Source organism: Desmodus rotundus, chromosome 6, assembly GCF_022682495.2.
Source record: "Desmodus rotundus isolate HL8 chromosome 6, HLdesRot8A.1, whole genome shotgun sequence".
NCBI classification, from domain to species: Eukaryota; Metazoa; Chordata; class Mammalia; order Chiroptera; family Phyllostomidae; genus Desmodus; species Desmodus rotundus.
The window spans coordinates 86760837-86782309 of NC_071392.1; the positions used below are offsets into that span (position 1 = coordinate 86760837).

At 39.4% G+C, this 21473-nt stretch overlaps 1 long non-coding RNA gene across 1 annotated transcript in view; it reads right to left on the minus strand.

Annotated features, from left to right (window-relative positions):
* Positions 1-8342: 8342 nt before the first annotated feature.
* Positions 8343-21473, minus strand: part of LOC123480204 (uncharacterized) — a 54773-nt gene continuing 41642 nt past the window's right edge. Inside the window, exon 4 of the long non-coding RNA XR_006656113.2 lies at positions 8343-9609. This is a non-coding gene — a long non-coding RNA (uncharacterized lncRNA). The remainder of the gene's footprint in view (positions 9610-21473) is intronic.

Below are 21473 nucleotides of genomic sequence, written 5' to 3' on the forward strand. Positions count from 1 at the left end.
CTGTTTCTCAAACCAGACTTTCATAAACAAACTCCGGATTTGTTTTCTGTTTTCCTTCTAATTATATTTATACTTGATCTTTCATAGAACTACCAAGCTGGAGGCAATCTTAAAAATAATTCAGCTAAATTCTCATTTTATAAGTGAGGAAACTGAAGAAAACAACAGACATCATCTTAGTGTCCTCTGTTACTCTGTCACCTTCGTTAGTAGTTCTTGCCTAGTTCAAATGATACGAATGCTATAGGACAGCATTTGTGAATGCTTTTCCCTGTGTGAGTAAGAGGGAGACCAGGGAAAAAACAGCTGCCAGTAAACCGCTACTCTTTTCCCGTGAAGATTTTGTGAGCCTGGTGATCCAGCCCTCGAGGCAGGATGAGAACGACCTACCCCGCCATTACTAGAGTCCTCTCTCCTTGAATAAGATCATCAAAACGAGCAGGTGGTCAGCTGACTCCCACTCCAGTCTTTCTTTTTTATTACTGCATGTTATCTCCTTTGCGACACATATTTGAATTCACCCGTTCCACTAATTGTTCAAGAAAAGCAACAGAAAGTGTTGTGACGTATAGGCTGACGATATGGCACCCACATCACTGAAGGGCGCATGCCTTTTCAAGAAGTTACCTGACGAGGGATTTAGCACGTGGAGATGAGTTAAGATGAGGGCTGAGTTCAGCGGGTAGAGCTATGTAGTAGAAAGGCACCTGCCTAGAAGTCCAGCCTGAGAGCTAATTCTAGGTTTGCCACTAGTTATAGCTGCAAGCACATTTACAAACTCTTTGTAAGTTGTGACCTAGCAACTTAATTCCTGGTCAACACACCGAGAAATGAGCATGTCCATCCGAAGACACATACAGACTACCAACAGCAGCCGTGCTCGCGCACAGAAAGGACAGTACACTGAGTGCTTCCACTGATGCAAGAGTTACCGTATTTTTCGGACTATATGACTCACCGGACCATAAGACGCACCTAGCTTTTAGAAGAGGAAAATAGGAAAAAAAAATTTTGAAGCAAAAAATGTGGTCCTGCTCCTGCCTCCTGTGACCCCCCCTCCACTGCCACCAGCCACCCCCCACAGCAAGTGAGGTAAGTTACATTTGGACTATAAGATGCACCCCCACTTTCCTCCCAAACTGGGGGGGTGCATCTTATAGTCTGAAAAATATGGTAAAAGCAAGTGGAACTGATCTGTGGGGTCATATATGAAAATACTGGTTATTTGGGGTTGTTTGGGCTATTTACGAGGGCTAGGAGAAAACTCTGGAAATGCTCAGTAAGTCGACTGGAACACAGGCATAATCACATACAAAATTCACTTAGGATGGGGGCGCTTTATCTTCAGTCATAGCTGGATTTTAAAGTAAGAGAAGAGTAGAAATGAGCAATAATCTTTTAAAAGGAAAAGAAAGAAAAGAGAGAGAAAAATGCTGTTGGGAGAAAATAAGCCATCTGTGCACAGACTTCTGCCTGGGGACCGCCACCCGGAACTCTGGGTTTCGCAATCTCTGTAACCCTCTGCAGCCATAACTGTTAACAATTGTTTGAATAAGAAAAAAATTCAGGCGAAAATTTAGGAATGGCAAAGTAAAGTTAACACCGACTTTTACAGCCCACCGTTATGACTGTCAATGGACCCATTAACGAGAAAATGATGGCAACTATAAACACTCTGAATTGCTGGGCCAAGTCCCCACTTCCCCTGCCCAAGAGCGAGGCTCCGGTGCATCATCGTAACACTGACTGTAAATCAGAAACCTCACTTCGCTCCCTCTGTCTGCAGAGACCAACGTGTGAAGAGGGTGTGCCTGGGATGGATTTCACAATTCAGATTCAGTTGCACCACATCTTACCTCTCCAAGCAAAGATAAAAAGTCTCCTTTGCTGTTACAAACAGAACAATAGGCTTTGTTGACAGATTAGCGCTAGGGAACCACTGTAACCAGAGTGATTCAAGTTAAACTCTGTTTCGAACCTCTAAACAATTGAGGGACAAGGGAAATCAGCAGCTGCTTCACTGGAATATTCGGTGGGAGGGGAGGAGTTGTCATCTCCACACAGATTCAAATCGAGACTGAAATCCGTCAGGTCATGACATACAAGACAGGATTGAGTCGTTTGCCATGACACAATGATTCTTTCAATTGTGTAAACACAGCACCTTCAAATTAAGATAAAACTCTTTGTATAAAAGAAGTAACTTACATGTAGTGAATTAGTGAAAATATATCAAGGATTTAACTCCTACCCTTTGTTAATTCTAAAACCCTATTTCCACTTCATAGATGGCTAACGTGACCCTTGGGGAGTATAAACACCTAGCTCTTGCGGGGACACGTGGGATCGCCTTGGGTGTGTTTGACTCTCAACTCCAACTTTCTTCTATTGCATCCTTCCACAGTCCCTTTAAAGCAAGGGTCATGCCGCTTGCTCTGTTTGGAAGGTCACCTGCAACTGTAGCTAATCGCTAGGCACTGACATAAACACTAGGTCACACATTGAGTTTCGATTCATGTCTTGTGAATCTGTTGTTCTATTTCTGCCCTCATTCTTCTGTTGGTAGAAATCTGACCTCAGTCAGTTACTTCACGAAGTCTGTACGTCTTGGGAGGTTGATGAGTGTGATGACGGGGGCGTACCTGATTGGCTGGCTTTGGTCTGCTCTCATGGCCCCGCATCGGGGGTAGCTATGACATCCAGGGCTCAGGACATCCTTGGGTGGGACTCGATGTCTACAATTTCTTGATCCTCTCTTGCTTTTCTGTATATTAGGGCAAGGGAAAGCTGGAGGCATTTTTCTCTAACAATGTAACACTTCAGGGGAGCATGTATTTGTCAGAATGGGGGTTCTGAGAACAGGGGAGTGACTGGAGACCTCGCTCTTTTTTGAGCCCTCCTCTCTTGCATATTTAGACTTGGTCTGGGTGTCCTGTTCCTTTTCCCTCCTCATCCTCAGTACGGAAACTGTAAAGTCTGAGGAAGGAGGGTGGGTGAAGGTAAAAGGAAGGAAAATATTATCGCTATTCACTAACACATTTTTTTCCAATTAATTTTCATATTATGTGGAGACCCCTTTGTCCCTAGAGGCAGTGAGTGCCCAGTTAGGGTTGTGGAAACTCTGGTGGGGGTGGGTATTTTATACACTGTGAGATGTTAGAGATACTACCCCTCTATGCCAAGCATATGTTCAACACTCAGCAAATATTTATTTAAATGAAATACTATAAAAGATGCTATATATTTACCAGAGATTTCCAAACCTGAATGAGCATCAAAATCACATGGGAAACTTCTTAAAAATTCAGATTTCCAGACCTCGTACCTGGAGCATTAAATTGAATAGGCTTGAGGAGGGATTGAGAAATGTTGAAAAGCATACTTCTCAGATGACTGGACAAGTTTGAGGTCTACTGGTTTAGCTGACCTGATTACTCAGGTTTATCCAAGCAGTGTCCTCAGGGAATGAGACATTAATAGACACATTTCCATAGGAGAAAAAGTGGGAATTTGAAACTTAGTAGAACATGCATGAAATAAATAACATAAAAATTCTTTTGTACAAAATTTCATTTGTCTCAGTACTAAGTAATGGAATCAGGGGACCAGAAACCCCATTTCTTTTGGGACACATTGTCTTCTTGATTTTTAATCCTCTCCTCACATCGAAATTTGACACAACTGACTTTAGTAATTAAAGTAACTCACGTACATGGGCTAATTTCCAAGTCACTTGAACTTTAGCACGTTTAAACTCTAACATTAAAGTGAGAAGTCTGGGTCTAGTACAAGGCCACCACAAGCTGGAGAGGAAAGGCAGTCTGAGGCACATGCTTAGGGCTGGAGCAGCCTTCTTGCTTCAAAAATCAGACTGTACCTGAGACTGGCTTTCAGATGAAATCTATGTCAGGAGTTTTACTTTTTATGCGGTGGTGGAGGAGGGGGAGGAGGAGGAGGATGGAGGAAAGGGGATAAAGATAGTAAAAGCCTAGAATTACCTTGTTTCTTCCCTTTATGTCAGTGAATTGTAATTCCAATCATTAATTCACTTATCCAAATACTAATTGCTAGTATTTACAAACCAAAAGATCAGTCAGCTATGGGCTTGGGAAAACTCACAGGCTAGTGAAGGAGACAGATACATAAACACAAATTTCAGTAAAACATAAGTAAAAACATAAGCTAAAGATCTGAACAGAGAGTTCTCTTATTCTTTCATTTGGGGTCTGCTTCTTTGTCTCCCCATTTTGGCTGCCTTCTTGTGTTCATTTTTATGTGTTAGGTAGTTCTGCAAAGACTCTGGTGCAGTCCTATGTCGGACACCATGGACAGAGGACACTGTGACTGGCCGTGGGCGACATGTTTGGAACTATCAGTGATCCACAGCTTTGGCCCCCTCTGCTGGGCCTGTTTGTGTGCAGAAGGAACCAGGCTGCCCACCAAGGCAGCCTTCACCAGCACTGGGCCTGGGGGAAGGTCAGCTAACGTCTCAGGGCTCCCAGAGATCTGCCTGTGCTTCAAGCTTTCTGTTAGCCTTAGAGAGTGGAAGTCCTCCAGCAAGATATGGAAGCAGCCCAAGTGTCCATCAGTAGATGAGTGGATAAAACAAATGTGGGACATTTACACAATGGAATTCCACTCGGCCATAAAAAAGAAGAAAATTTTACCCTTTGCGACAATATGAATGGACCTGGAGAATATAATGCTGAGTGAAATAAGCCAGTCAGAGAAAGACAAATACCATATGATTTCACTCACATATGGAATCTAATGAACAAACTGAACTAACAAGGAAAATTGAGACAGACTCATAGATAGAGAGCAGGCTGACAGCTAAGGGCGGTAAAGGGTGGAGGGATTAAGCAAGAAGGACAAAGGACTCATGGACATGGACAACAGTGTGGTGATTGTGGTGAGCAGGGAGGGAGTATAAGGGGACTAAATAGTCATGGGAAAAATACAATAAAAAAAAAATCTGAACAGAATTTTACATTGCCACATAAGACATATAGCCATGTTGGGAAAACTAAGGAATGTTTTTTAGAGACAATGCATCTGAATGGGGTCTTAAAGGATAAATAAGAGTTTCTGAGGATGGGAGGGATAGCAAGAGGGAAGGGCACCCCATGAAGAAGAGGCACTGTGTGCAAACACAAGCGTTCTGAAAGTCAAGGGTGGTGTTTAGGGAAAGTGTAATTAATTCAATGTGGCTGGACCGTGGAAAGAATGTCGGGAGATGAAGCCCAAAATGTAAGTTAGTGCATATTTAGGGTGGGCCTAATAGTCTACATCATCACTAGATCGCCAGCATCCAGCAGTGTGGTTGGAAAATAGAAGACTCTCAAAAAGTAGTTATTGAATGAAATGAATGAATTAAAAGCGGAACATATTGTAACAGTAGGGAAAGAATCAGGAATACCTGGGTTCAAAGCCTAATTCCCTGTATTACATTGAAAAAAATATTTAAGTGTTAATTCTTAGGACTCATAAGATTGAATGAATGAATGAATGAATGAATGAATAATTATTTGATACAGAGAAAAAATCAAAACTAATTATATATTACTCTTATTTATTATCATGACTCTCAAATTGTAAGTATACCTTGATTTTAGGATATAAACTTTTCATTTTGTCCCATTGCAAAGGAGGTCATATATTAAATTTGGCTTTTTAGCAGATGACTTCTAAATGTTATAATTTTCTCCAGTGAGGCAAGAGTAAATTATTGGGACACAGAATTTTCCACGTAAGTTAAAATATGCATGCCCTGCCCTGGCTGGGTGGCTCAATTAGTTAGAGCACTATCCCATACACCAAAAGTTTGCAGGTTCGATTCCAGGTTCAGGGCACATGCCTAGGTTGCAGGTTCGGTCCTGGGTTGGGGCAGGTATGGGAGGTGACCAATCAATTGAGGTTTCTCTCTCACATCGATGTCTCTCTCTCTCTGTCTTTCTCTCTCCCCCTCCCCCCCTCTCTCCTTCTCATCAGTAAATGTGTCCTCAGGTAAGGAAAAAATGCATGCCCATATTTTCTTATCCTAATAGAATTAAATATAGCATCCAAAGTTTAAAGGGAGGTTATTTAATGTTGTTGGATTTTAAAACTTCCCTAAATGTTACCTAGTGCCAGGAGGGATAGCTAATACCATAGAAATAGAATTAATATACAGCAGGTTTCTAAGATGTTAAAGAAAGGACAGAAATTGACAGTGAGGCTTCATCAAGATACATGAAAAGAAATTCACCAGGGAAAGGCCAAATATGAAGAAAAAAAGAGTGAAAGACAGAAAATGGTTTGGATCAATCAATGTGGAAAAAAAGTGGTAAGGTAATAGTCTAAATTACATTGGGAAGAGGTTTATTGTCCCAGCTATTTTTCACCCATGTGGCCCATGAACTGGAGTCACATAGTGTCCAAGCCATTATTACCATGTCCCAAGGGGAGGAAAATGGCTCTCAGCGAAGTGTGTGCTGTGTGGTGTAGGGGGGAGGGGGAGGGAGGAGATGGATGGGTAGGCAGTCTGTCTATCGAATGTCTGTTCGCTTTCACGTAGTATGGATGCTTCTACCCTTAATACCCGGCTCTCTCAAAATAGAAGCAAATCGGGAAATAGAAGCCTCCATCCCCAGCAAACACTGCTGGTAAGGCTCTTGCTGTTTCTCATTGCCCACTCCTCAACCCCACCTTGTAGCAATGATGGCTTTCAATTTTCATCCTACTATTTATAGTTGCCTCACTTTTGGCTTAGCTTTTGATTGGAATTTGAGATTTTAACTGGCTTAAGGAATGGGCTATTGGGTAAAAGCGTATCTTAATCTACCTTTGGTCTTTGTAGGGCACGGAGTGATTTGGGGCTTGCTTCAAGGCATAGACAAAGGGGATGACAGGAAGACCGTTTACACTTATTTCCTCGCGGGTACCACAGCTCAGGCGGCTCACACGTCTTCTGTCCAGTTTTATTGGCCTTGTGATGGATGGAGATTTATTACAGGTTTAGTTAACTTCGTTTGACTCCTCGTGTACAATGTTGTGAGTTTTCACCTTTTTATTTTCTTAATAGTGTGAAACTGGAAGTGAGGCTGGTGTTGGGGTCTCCAACAGTAAGCCATTTAAAAGTGGATATCAATTACTATAATTTATTGGCCAAACATTTTATTTTAAAATAGATATTTACTGCCCCGGCTGGTATAGTTCACTTGGTCGGAGCATTGTCCTGTAAATTGAAAGGTTGCAGGTTCGATTCCTGGTGAGGGCACATTCCTGGGTTGTGGGTTCAGTCCCAGTCGGGGCATGGGAGAGGCGATCATTCGATGCTTCCCGCTCACCTCCATGTTTCTCTCCTTCCCTTTCCCCCTCCCTTCCAATCCCTTTAAAATCAACAAGCATGTCCTCGGGTGAGGATAAAAAAATAGATATTTCCTATTTTTACTAAAGAGTCAGCACATGCTCCGTGTACACATTAGATGACAATGGAGCAATGAGCCCAGTGGAAAGCTTTGGTTACACCTTTGGACTGTGGAGTTTGTTGTCCCTTTAATCACATCTGTGAGAAGTGCTTAGCTAACTAGGAAAGACTGGTTATTTTTCTATTAACTTGATTTGGTGTTCTTTATATTTAATTTCTGAATAGTAGAGTACTTAAAAATTATAATTAAAAGTAAAATAGGGTAAATAATTCAAAAATCTATGTATTATTAAAAATAACCAGAATATCCATCTGTTGTGGTTAAATACACAATTTGTTTGAAAATATGAATATGAAAATACAGTAATTCATAAAACCAGCATGGGAAATAACAGAAAACATAATTCTTAATAGGCTTTCCCACCTGACTACTATTTTTGAAAACCTAGCTAGATATAAAAGGAAATTGGTATTTAATAAATGATTGCAAAGAGTGGTTAGAGATTTATTTAAGTAAACCAAGTAGATGAGTTTGAAATGTAAATGAAGAGCATCAGGAGTCGTTTGTAGAATAATATTAGTACAGTCTACCAGGTAAGCTCTGGGACATCCTGTGGATGGTCAGTCCTGTTAGATCTTCTAGGAGATGATGCTCCATTAAGACAGTCAGTATCTGAACGACACCAGATTAAACAATAGACTGTCTAGATTGTCCATGTTCCCTGACCTACAAGATAATACCCCCTGAACTGATATTCATTGTGCGTTCTGAGTACTCGATTGGGCTACAATCCAGACTAAATGTGGTAATGCAAATGTGGAAGCACAGAAACCATTTCCAGGGTCAGGAAACAAGTAGGAAAACCTACGAGAGCCAGAAAGTTCTAACTTCACTTGTGCCAGTGGAGGTCTTCCTGACAATGGGAACAAGAGAGCTGTGATACGGAAAAGCGTTGGGAGCTATGTAACAGAAGGGGAAATCAGATAAAGCTTCGACAGGCAGGCGGTCTATTCAAAATACACAAAAAACAATTGTGAAACATCATAACATAACAAACAAATCTGAAACCACCACTCAATCTCAGCAAAAGGCTTTTACCAATGCCATTGAAACTCCAACTATTTCTCCCCACCAAAACGTCTCATCGTCCTCTGTCCCAGACAACGGAACTGAATGTAGTGATCACTGTTCTCCTTGTTTCTCCTTCTAATTTTACCTCATATCAAGGTGTCCCTAAGCAATGCATGATTTGGCTTTGCAGTTCCTGAACTTTTAGAAATCATTTCATATTATATGTGACTTAAAATTTGCCCCTTTCACTCAACATTTTAAAGATTCGTTCATATTGACGCGTGGAACTATAGTCCAATAATTCTCACTGTTGGGTAGGATTCTAGCTTATGAATGTATCATAAGTTGTTTATCCAGCCCTCTGTTGATGGGCATTGTTTTGTTTTTACAATTTAAAGAAATCAGGGACAACGCTCTGTGAAAGTCCTTGCAGTACGTGTCCACTGGTGCACCTGTGAGTCTCTCTCCAGCAGCCCCGACAGCACAGGGACCGAAGGGTTTGGGTCATCTGTCCCAACCATAGCCATTCTTCTCTCTCTGCATCAATGAGTTCCTACTCTTGTTTTATGTGTTGGTTTTGTGAGTTTGGCTGATGTGACTGCCCCCATCTTTGTGCTCACAACCTAACACCATCAACCTGCCTGGCCTTGGACTAGGGAAACTTGGTAAAGGTTTGCCACCTTGTACAACAGCTTGGGAGCTGGAAAGGGGCTTTCCTTAGCTTATTCAACTCTGCTCCTTCTAATTCATTGTGATGGTTGACACAGTCCTTACCTGCTTGAAATTCTAAACCTACAATATGAAATATAATTCCAAGGGAAAATGATTTAGCTCTGCTCAATTGATGAAGGGAAGGGATAATGTTGTAAACGTTTTGAAAATAAGTATTCAACAGATAAAAATGCAAAATCTTCCTGAATCTCTGCTCTGCCTAAGGCATTAATACATAAAAAAGATAGCATTGGAGAATAAAATCAATACGAGTCTGTGAAAACCCCAAGTGAAACCATCTTGCATGAAGTCTGGCGTTCAGGAGAAAGTTCACAGTTACGGACTTCTACTTGTCCAGCGAACGGCCATCCTGACTCCCGACCTTCTCGAGATCACAGGCCTGCAGAGGGGTTTGTAACTGTGAACGAGAAAGGAAGGATCAAAGTGACAACTTTAAGGACTGCCTAGAAAGGTACTGAAAGGTAGTGGACAAAAAAAATGTTCAGAATAAAACTCCAAACATATCAAAATACTAATTTCAAGTACATATTGTCTAAAGAGTAAGCACAAGAATAAATTACTGTTACCACGTCCGGTCAGTTCATACCATATAATGTCTTAAAAGAGGCTTGTAATCGTCATGGAAGTGTGCACAATGCATAAAGCCCACACACACATTAAGGGACTTTGTCTTGGAGAGTCACTTAGGTGTTCGATTTGCAAAGGGAACTTACAATTCTACTGATGTCAAAGTCCGTATTTGGATGCTTACTATTTCCTCATATTTTTAGTTAGATGGCTTTCAAAGGTTTGTCATTATAATTTTTTAGTCTATCCCAATTATGTCCAACTTCCTTTTCCATAACTTTTTACCTGGTGTTACCTGCAAAATATACTTCCAGAAATAAACTAAGTTTCATTAGTTTAATACATACGTAAAGAAGAGGAAACCAGATTTTTCAGAATTATAAAGTTGAACCCTACCACAACGTGATGAGGATATCAGAACATCAGGAAATCACTTATGGAGCATGAATTGGTAAAAAAAGTTTGAAAACAATTTGTCGATATCTATATCAATAGCAAGACTGCAAATGACTGGCAGTTACATAATTCATGGCCATGGGCACGAAGAGATATATAAACACACAAGAATATTCATTACTATGTTACTTGCAATTAAACTGAAAACAACATAAATGCATATCAGTAGGAGATTGGATAAATTGTCATAGGTCCTTATAAGTGAATGATAGCAATGGCAATTAGAATGAATACACCAACACTTATGTGTATCGTAACAATTAAGCAAATAAAGCAAGTTGTATAAAGCTATATGAAGAGTGACACAATTTCTATGTAGTTTGGATCCTTACAAATGATACTTTATAGTTTAGGATACACACTTTAGAGTCAAAGTATAAAAACACAAAATTGATGAATAATGTCAAGTTCAGGGTAAAGATTACAATTGGCAAGGAGAGAGGGGCAACATTTATACTGTAATATTTTGCTTGTTGATTTTTGGGGCACACCTAGTTTAAATTATGCTTCTTTTTACATATTTTGTGTAACTGAAAATATTCTATAATTGAAAAAAAAACATTTTAGGCTATTATTTCTATAGGACTTGTTACTCAAAGCAAAACTATTTGCTTCATAGGAAGTTAATCCTCTAGCCCTTAAATATGAGAAACCTACTTTGTTAGGATATTTATCTCAGTTGTCATTTTTATTTGCAGTGAAATACACAAAACTTAAACACATACTAATGTAACTCTGAAATACCACTACTGAAAAGTATTTTATAGTATCCCAACGGTCCTCCATCAATTTGGGTCCTAGGAATGCAAAGAGGGTCTTTTCATCACTTTACCAATCCCTACTTTTATTGCTTGGGATGCAGAGGAGTCTAATATACATATGTACCAAAGCAGCCACAATATATTATTTTTAAGTGAGACAATGCAAGTGAATTTAGAGAAGAGCCAAATAAGTGAAGTTTGTCTCTGTGTCAATATGAGGCAGGAAGACAGCACAGGAAGAACTCTGGGACTGCGCTGCTGTTGCTGGCCAGCGTCTAGCATCTGGGTTGCCAGGGAACGCCTTTTAGCACTTAGGTAGGATGGATAGTAAACCAAGGCAGGGAGCAGGAGGGAGGCAAGTCTCACCCACTAACTCAGCAGTCCTGAGCCTGGTTCGATAATATTGCCAGGTGTTTTCAACATCACAAGAGACGCCATGCTAACGCAGGAGGAGGGCAGCCCTTGAAATTCTGTGTATCATTTCCACCATCTGGGAAAGAAAGTCTTTGAAACTGTGTATTCACCCCAAGGCTTGGAAGGGGGAAGAGAAGAGGGGGTCACAGTGCATAAAACAAAAAGAAGCCCATAAAACAACTTTGGTTAATTAATTGCCTACTGCTGGTCACTATCTGTTTTATGAGGAAGTCCCTAATGCTTATGGAAAGAGCCCATAAACAACTTTGGGTAACTGCCCCAGCTTTAATTAACTGCCTTCCATCAGAAGATGAACAAATGTGGTCTGGAGTAAGATAAGGATTTGGGCTCTCAGACCTCCCCCCGACATACCAAAGTTTGGGTAGTCACATTGCACTGGGAAAGCTGGCACCATCTTACCCGTCAATCAACATGTACCTTCTTCACCCCCATCTCGCCAACTATATGGTCCTCAGGACAAAGGACCAGGGGCGTCTGGGCCACCCTTGCTTTTATCACCCAGGCTCTTGCCTTTCACCCCACCTTGACAAGGCCTGTTCTTTTCCATGAGACCGTATCACTAGTAAACCCTGCTTGCACACTAATAGGTTGCTGATCTATAATTCTTTACTGTGTTGGCAAGAAGAACCAGGTTTCTCCTGTTAACAAATATTCTTATTTTCTCCCCCTCCACTTCTATCAAGCTCTGCCTTTTCAAAGTTTAAGTACTGAGAGGGCTCAGACTTGTACACTTTCAATATTCCAGGTTCTAAAATATTCATCCCGACTGGGAAATGAGGCTCAAGGGCCTGAGTTTAGTGGGAAGATTTTCCAAGAGGACAGATGTCAATTAGCAATGCAAAAGAATTGTGTACTCTGTGTGTGAGGCAGAATACCTTGGGATACATCCTATGAATTTGATAAATTTAACGAACTCATTAACATGACAAGCAATTTTTCTCTTAATAATAAAGCTGGAAATTGGACTAGGTAAATTCTAAGATATTTTCCAGCTCTCAAGTTTGCATAATTCTACTTTATTTATTAATCTGAAATATTTAAAGATATTACCAGGTAGGGATAAGTAAACGTGGCAGAGGAGACAGAGATTTAAGAGTATGAGTCACCAAATCTTTTTTTAAAAGACTTGCATGTAAAACAGGAAATGAAACAAAACTTTTTCTTAGTATTAAAAATCAACATTTAAGATATATAAGACAAAGGGCCATATAGAAGACCTGAAGTGCATCAGGGGAGAGGGGATGCAAAGAATAATAATTAATAAAGAACCCCCTCCCAGAAGGTTTCAGAAGGAAGCTAACCCAATAAGTGCACTTTAAAATGTAGCTAAGATTTAGAGAGTTTAGAGAGTGAAAGTCAGAGGTATTAGTTTTCACCCAGACATACTGAATTCCTCCTGTCTTTTCCATCATGGCCCAAGGGAGAGCATATAAGCCTTAGACTAAGGAGCTCTGAGTGGTCTGCTATGCACAAAGGATAAATTTTAGCACTAGGGCCTCAGTGACGAGGAACAGGGCAGACATTATGAGAACATGCATGTTTAGAATGAGATCCAGAAAAAAGAAATTGGTAGGTGCTATTTATTCCTAGGTTTTGATATATTTGTGTTTTTCCCCCCTACACATTGACAAATTCTGGTGCATTAATGATCTCTGTTGATAATTTATTAATCAGCCCATTCGTTTTAAATACAGTAGGAGTCTATGGATTATTTCTGGTATCTTCTAATTGTCTGGTGCTTCTGGTATTTTTCTATTGATTCACCTTTTCCATTGTGTGTCCCAAAGGCAGAGAAGGGCAAACAGCAATCATGAAATATGAATGAGATGCCTCATTAACCTTTGGGCTTTCGAGTACCTAGGAGCATCTAATCTATGTCATCAGCAAGAAAGGCCTGGAAGCCCTGCAGAGGGTTGAAGGGAGAGAGGAAGGGCAGTTTGCTTTGTGGTTGGTAAACTCCTTCCTGCCAAGCGCTGGCATGGTGCCTGCTCTACACAACAGGATCCTGCACTAAACTAGGGAGGGTGTGATTTCAGTGAACATAAATGTAACACCGAAAGCTTGCTGACATTCAGAATAACAGGCTCATCTCTGGAGATTCTGACTGAGGGCCTAGGTGACCCCCCAGGCAGGTGATCTGTGGACCACACTTTGAGGAATATCACATTAGACCCATTCAATATGAAGGGTTAAGCTGGCAAAAGTTAGATTTCTTGTGGCTTTTACCAGAACAAAGGGGGAAAAAAACATCCCCCTTTGGAATTTACAGTTGCCTTGTAGCTGTGTACTCAAAACTATGTAATGTATATAATATATAATGCAGTGCAGGCAGATAACTCAAGACTAAATGCTTTCATATGTTAAAAATACTGTAAGAGCCCTGGCTGGTGTGGCTCAGTGGATTGAAAGCTGGCCTGAGAACCAAAAGGTTGCAAGTTCAATTCCAGTCAGGGCACATGCTTGGTTATGGACCAGGTCCCCAGTAGGGGGCATGCAAGAGGCAACCACACACCTATATTTCTCTCCCTCTCTTCCTCCCTCCCTCCCCTCTCTCAAAATAAATAAATAAATAAATAAAATTTAAAATTTTTGCTATATGACTTTGGAACTGGACTATATACAGTATCAGAGTAAATAGTAGATAGCACTATGATGATTCTGTGAGGTGATACACAGACCAAAATAACAGCACCAGAAGACAGGAAGCCCAGTTCTGCAAGGAGGCAGCAGAAATGCTTAAAGACTGAGCAAGGGAAAATTGCTGCCAATCACCTGTGCTGAAGCCACTCAGCCTCTCCCTCTGCTTCTCCGAGACACCACCCATTGCACCCTGAGCTAATGCTGACTGGGGTGGCAAGTGACCTGACTTAGGGTCTCCTTCCCACCTTCTCTTTTCCTGGTCCTCAGTAATCCCACGGTTCCTTTGCTTTTCCTTTTACAGTCAAAACGTAGTTAATTCCTTGTGTAATAGTTACTTTCTCATACCACCATATCCTTTGTTAAGGTTATCTAGTCGCAATATAACCCCTTCTTCCTTGCTCCGTCCCACTCCAGCCTCACCCCTCGACCCCAGGGAATAGTCTAAGACCACCTCCATTGTTCTGCCGTTGAGAATGCCAAAGAACAGCTTAACACGGTTGCTAAACCTAGAAGTTACAACAGAAAGGTGTGTTATAACAAGAAAAGGAGAAGTCACACATTTTGAAATTAGATGTAGTAATAATAATAAGGAAAAGAGTGTTGTCAGGCCATAAGAGGCCTTGAAAACGCACAGGACATTTTCAGAACTCCTGAGATAGTTTCCACCTACCTGCTCATTCTCCGCTAGTTACAGATTCCTGGCGTCATGGAGCTGCTTTGACGATAAACTACGTGCAGTTGCTTAGGCTATGTTCAGTTCTATTATTTTCCAGTTTTATTCAATTCCAGAACTGTATTGTTTGATTTCTCCCTCTCACACACACACACACATTTTGGTTTGTTTATATACATTAAATTCAGGATAAACCAGGTTTTCTTGGTTCATACTTTTTACTTTCGTGGAGAGATTTTGCTTCATTTGAAAACAATGATTCTGCTGAGGAGAACTTTTCTAATTCTAAAAACTCTCTTATAATGAATTTCTGAACACAACCTAGGGAACAAAGTCTGAGAGGTTAGGAAAGGGCACGAGGAAACATCTAGCGCAGCTCCTCCATTTTCCAGGGGTTGAGGATCGGAAAGGTTAAGGTCATCTCACTAATTAACGGCAGAGCGGGCAGTGGAACCCATCTCTCCTAACACGCTTTCCTTATATAATGCTGTGCACTTGTACATCGGGTCTGTCTATAGAGGAACTGTGTTAACTAATTAGTTAATGCACACAGCGAAGTTACTGTGGTACCACAATGCATATGACTCCATGCTAAATATCTGAAATACCACAATGGGGAAAATAAAACAGATTTTGTCTCATTTTTCACAATGTGATTAATAGTATCATTTCTTTCAGATAAAAAGTAATCTGTCTCTGAGTTTATTTGTTCTGTAGCAATCACACCTAGAGTCCAACAATGAACGAATCCACGTTCCAACAAAATTATAACAGAACCCTGTGCCTTGAAGCTACTGCAGGGCTTTCTGAGCTCCCTCAATAGCCTCTTTTAAAAATTATTTGGCCAATTAGTTAGTAATTTATCTTATTTCAAAAATACTGTAGTTACATACAAACCACTTTCTTTCTTCATTTTTGTAAAAGTCTAGTGCTGCCTGGGAGACACGTGGAGGGACTGGCTCAGAAGGTTTAATATAATGGTTTTTGAGTTCAGTCATTCTTCTAACAACTAATTACCAAATGCCTATTATATTCCACGGGGTTTTCTGTTTGTGAAGAAGACAAGTAACCCCTGCCTCCATGGAGCTTGTATTCTAGAGATAGGGGTAGTTCACAAACAAGGAAAAAATAAATTAGTAAACACACAAGATGATTTCAGATTCTGATAATTAAGTGAAGTAACCAAACAAGGTAACACGGGCAAGAGAAGGAAAAATCAGTGAGAAATTGGCCTTATATTGGATATTAAGAATGGATCAAGTTCAGAAGTGAAGGAGAAGAAGGAATCAACCAAAAGAGCCCGGAAAACGATGTCCCAGGAACGTGAAGGAAAGCGCAATAGCCTGAGGTGGGCTAGGACATCAGTTACTAGGAACTGTGCGGGTCTAGCTTAGTGAGCAATGAGATGAAGTTGGAGACAGATGCAGGAAAAATATTATTCAAAGTCTTATAGGACATGGAAATGAACTTGAATTTTATTTTAATGTCGTAGTGGCTGTTGGAAAGTTTTTTAAAAATTAGATACAGTAAAATATACGGTTGTGCTGCACAGTCCTACGGACTTGGGCAAATGCGAAGTTGTGTACTGGCCGCCACAGTCACGAAACAGAGCCCACGTCTTTATTTCCCAAGTCCCTCACGCTGTCCATTTCAACCTCTGACCACCACCTAGGGATCTGTTTCCCTCCCTAAAGTTTTGCCTCTTTACAGAATGCCGTAAAATGGAGCTTGCCTGCCCACCCACCCTTCCTCCTTCCCTCCCCCCTTCCCTCCCTCCCTTCCTTCCTTTCTTTCCTCCTTCCACTCTCTAGTGACATTTCCCTACTGATATTTAATTAAGTATGTTTTGGAGCCATTAATGTATCCATCATAGTTATTTTAAATTCCCTTTTAGGTCGTTCCATCATCAGTGTCAGATCTGGGTATGGCTGTATTGATTACTTTCATTTTTAGCAATATGCTGTTCCTTGCTGCCATTTTATATGCCTCATAATCTTTACTGAAAGCTGGATATTTTTGTAGGACAGTAGAGATTGAGACAAATGGGCTGTATGCCTAGTAATAAGTGTGTCTTTTCTTGGACACCTGGTGTGTGCAAAGCCCTGCACATGACTTTCGATTACTTTTTTGGGGTGAAATATGGATGAGAGTGATGCTTTTTTCCAGGTCATGTCTGGAGAGGAAACCCAGAAATCCTCATATGGGGAAGTTTTAAGCAGGAAAACTATGTGATTTGATTGATTGATATTTCAAACATTATACTGTCTCCTGTATTGATTGGAGCAGGGCAAAAGTGGAAATAGAAACACCAATTAATTGAAGAGACTATTCCAGTAGTTAAGGTGACAAATGATCATCATTTGGGCCCAGCAACATATTGTTTGCAAAATGTTCGCCTATTTATCAAATTGAGTTGAAATACTGCTCGGGACTACCAACTACAAGCCGGCTGAATGTTGCGGGATGTCGGCCAAAACACCATGAGTCCACTTTTAGAATAGTTGAGCTGTAGCCTTTACCCACAACAATAATTACAAGAGTCTGATAATATCATTCCTAATGACTGAAAATCAAGCCATGTCCCCTCCCCAATGGGATTATATCCATCCCTCCTCTGTGCCCAGGACTCAGCCCCTGTCTCGTCTCTGCATTAGTTTTCTGCCACTTCCTCCTGCTCATGAAGCTCCAGTCACAAGCGTTCTTTCCAGGCTTTCAGCACCACAAGCGGATCACCGCTCTGGAGTCATTGTTGCAGCCCGTCCTTGTCCCCAGGCTATGTAGACGTCTCACTAATAATGCTGAGATTTATAGTCTATTGGGAAGAAAATGGATTTAGCATTTCAGTGAAATCTCTGATTGGCTAATAAAGCTATACATATTGGAAGGAGTTAAGCAATGCCCGTTAGGCAATACAACACTGCCTACTCAGCCATGGATGACCATGAACATACTCGTTTTTGTTTTAAGATTTTATTTATTTATTTTTCAGAGAGAGGGGAGGGAAGGGAGAAAGAGGGAGGGAAACACCCACGTGTGAGAGAAGCACAGATCAGTTGCCTCTCGCACACACCTCCACTGGGGACCAGCCGGCAACAAAGGCATGTGCCCTGACCGGGAATTGAACTGGTGACCTTTTGCTTTGCAGGACAGTGCCCAACCACTGGGCTACACCAAGGAGACCATGAACCTTTCTTAATGAAAGTAAACGATCTGGCAAGAATTGATGCGATTCAGCCAGAGCTTCCTGGACCATTCAGGATCTTCTCCAACTGCTTTATTTGGCTGTTTTTTTTGAGATTATGAGGTGTACAAGATGAGGGACTATTACTGGGGTTTGATCAGAATGTATTCTGTAGACTAGTGTCAGGCAGCTGATCTGGGCTTGAAAAATTGGAAAAATGATAGTTCCTGTTGTCTACTTTGATCTCATTCACCTTTCTTATTTCTATTTTGTTTCAGGATCTTTCCTTATTCCTGATCTTTATGGATAAAATTGGGATTTCCTAGAGGATGTATAATGGCACTAAAATTAAACATTTTTTAAAAAAATGTTTAAACATGTTTAAACATGTTTGTTAAAAGCCACGGTTGCAATGATTGTTTCATCCACCCCCTCCCTCATCCCAATTCTCATACTGGAGCATAACTGTCTACTATGAACGAGTGGGTATATGGGGCCCCAAGTGGCCGAAGCTGGGCTGCCAGATGAACTCCAAACAGTCCATTCAGTATGAATCGCAGACACAGAACAAATACTTCTGTAGTAAGATCGTGTCTCAAATACATAAAGGGAAATACCTGCAGTAAAAATGCACAGGAAGAATGTAATCTTCTTTGGGGTGAAATATGTTCCTGAACAGTTATAAAAATCAACTGAAACAAAAAATTTTCCACAAACAAACAAAACCCATTCCTTGTTTGCCTGAAACTCAACTTTAACTGACGGTCCTGTATTTTTATTTACGAAATTTGGCAACTCCAATCACACATACTGTCTACCTTGGCTTCGAAAAACTTACCAAGCAAGAATCCCTTAAATTTAGCTTTCTGTTATTTTACTTGAAAATTATTGCATAAGTTAAATTGTAGAGCCAAGATAAATGACTGGGTCAGTTTATAAAATTAATTTAGTATTATTCTATTCTAATAAATTAAATGTTTAGATTCCTCAGATTCCCTTCTAGAATTATTCACGGTCACACACAATTTTAATGTAGACATAATCACACTGAGAAACTTGTCATGTCCTGCTTTCTCAATTAACATTGTATTATAAACATTTTCTGCTTTATTAAAGAGTTTTTATATTTTTAACTTTAATAGCTCTATTTATGTTTTATGATTCATATTATTAGTGAAAGTTTATTGTTACATATTCTGGCTATTTATATTATATACTATTGCAAATAATAGTTTATAATAATATTTCATACTGTTGTACTATTATTACCTGTTCTATTCTTGTGATTTGTTTCTTACTTTTGGAAAATGTATTTATTTCTTTTTTCTTTTTATTTATTTATTTTTAAAATTTTTATTGTTATTCAATTACAGTTGTCTGCATTTTCTCCCCATCCCTCCACCCCACCCCAGCCAACCCCACCTGCCTCCAATATGGTACATTTACACAATGGAATTCTACGCAGCAGAGAGAAAGAAGGAACATGTATTTAAAACATAAAGAAATGTAACTATTTGACCGAGGGCTATAACCATTTTAGTAAGTCTTTCTATTTTACTTCCTAAAGTGTTACACTAATTTTCACTTCTACCTGTATTAGATGAGTTCTGGTTCATATACATATTGGTTCATAATATGTTTATGTGTAGACTCACTGATGTTATGTATTTTTGGTAATTCTTGTTTCAACATTTTTATCAAATCAACTTTTAGATTTTAATACTTTTATTTACATGTTAAGTATGTATTAAATATCTGTTGGATGTATTACAAAGAAATTTTCTCAATAAGTTTATTTTCATTTTTTCTCTAAATGTGAAACATTTTATATTAGTTTTCTCAACAATTTATATTCAAAGCTAATAAATATACAATATATAATATACAAAGCTAAGAATATTTTTATCTATACATTGATTATTTTTTATTGTTCAATTACAATTATCCCCATTTTTCCCCCATTATTCTCCCCTGCCCTACCCACCCCCCACCTCCCACATCCAATCCTCCCCCTTCCCCCGCTGTCTTTGTCAATGGGTCCTTTATTCACGTTACTTGACTTGACCCTTCCCTTCTTTCCCTGTTATCCTGCTCCTCCCTCCCCTCTGGTCACTGTCGGTTTGTTCTTTATTTCCACGTCTCTGGTTCTGTTTTCCTCGCTTGTTTGTTTTGTTGATTACATTCCACATATAGATGAGATCACACGGTATTTGTCTTTCATATTTTTTAAATATTAGATAAATATTAAATTTATCTTCTAGAAATTTAGGATTTTAATTTTCATTTTTAACCATTCATTTTTTAAACTTATTTTACTATAAACTATCTTTATGCTACTTTTAAAATTCAAAAATATTTCTGTAGAGTTTAGAAAAATAATACTTTGAAAGTAAGAAGAGGTTTATTCGACATTAGGAGGTACGATTTGAATGAGCAACAGTAATTTGGAAATGGCAATTTACTGTATATGTTGGCAGATTTAATTAATAGGAGGTGAGTGAAAACAAAAAAATCCAAGGTAAATTTTTGTTTGCAGTCAGATTATAAAAATTCAATGTGTAAAACTCATACCGGCAGTTCTCAGGGAACTGTTCTAGAAGCAACTCATTCTACTCTAAAATTACAAGACATATTTAATGTGCTTATTTAATGTGCTTCCTGAAGTGTCAGCAAGACCTAGTCAGCACAAATTAAAGTCATGGTTAGAAAAGTTAATAATTTTTAGAGCTACATGAGGGTAAGAAGAAAGAAAAAATTATGATTGAATCTAGAAAAAGTACCATAATTTTTTATAGCATTATCAAATGTACAGTATATAGTTTCCTTCCTTCCTTTCTTCCCTCTTTCCCTTCCTCCCTCCTTTCCTTCTTTCACTTCCTTCTTTTTTTCTTTCTCTACTCCTCCTTTATTTAATATTTATTGAGAGCCAACTACATGCCAGTATTTGAAGGTTCATAAATGATAGAGTATTCACCTTCAGAGACCTGGTATCCTCCTTAGGAAAAGGCAAGTGAGTGGAGAATTACAATGTGATAAAAATAAAAATAAACACTTGAGGATGGGTAGAAGACTATGGACTAAGGATGCAATGAGGCTTTGAAGAATATGCAGTAATTATGCAGAAAGAAAGGGTAAATCTGATCCCTGATACTCCATCTTCCCCAGAAGCCAAGGGTCACTTTTATGATCAGAATTAAAATAATCGTCCTTTATTTTCCTTGTGTTTTATTTACCCGCTAGCTTTTTTTTTTTTTTTCATATTTTCTTTCTCTTCTGCGCAGAGATATGGGACTGAATGTAGATGACTGAGCAGAGATTGAGGGGCTGAAACTTTTCTCATCACAGATAAATGTGTTCACATTCTAATTTACAGATAACTTGTTTTTTGGTTTTGTTGTTGAGTCGATGAGTCCATGAAGTCCAACTTTTTTGTGTGTGGGTTAAAATATAGTTTCCACAGAAATATTTGTATTTCTGTGTTTTCCCATTTTGTAGTATACTTCTCATATATATTCTATATTTTATTCAGAATGTTTCTTTTACAATTA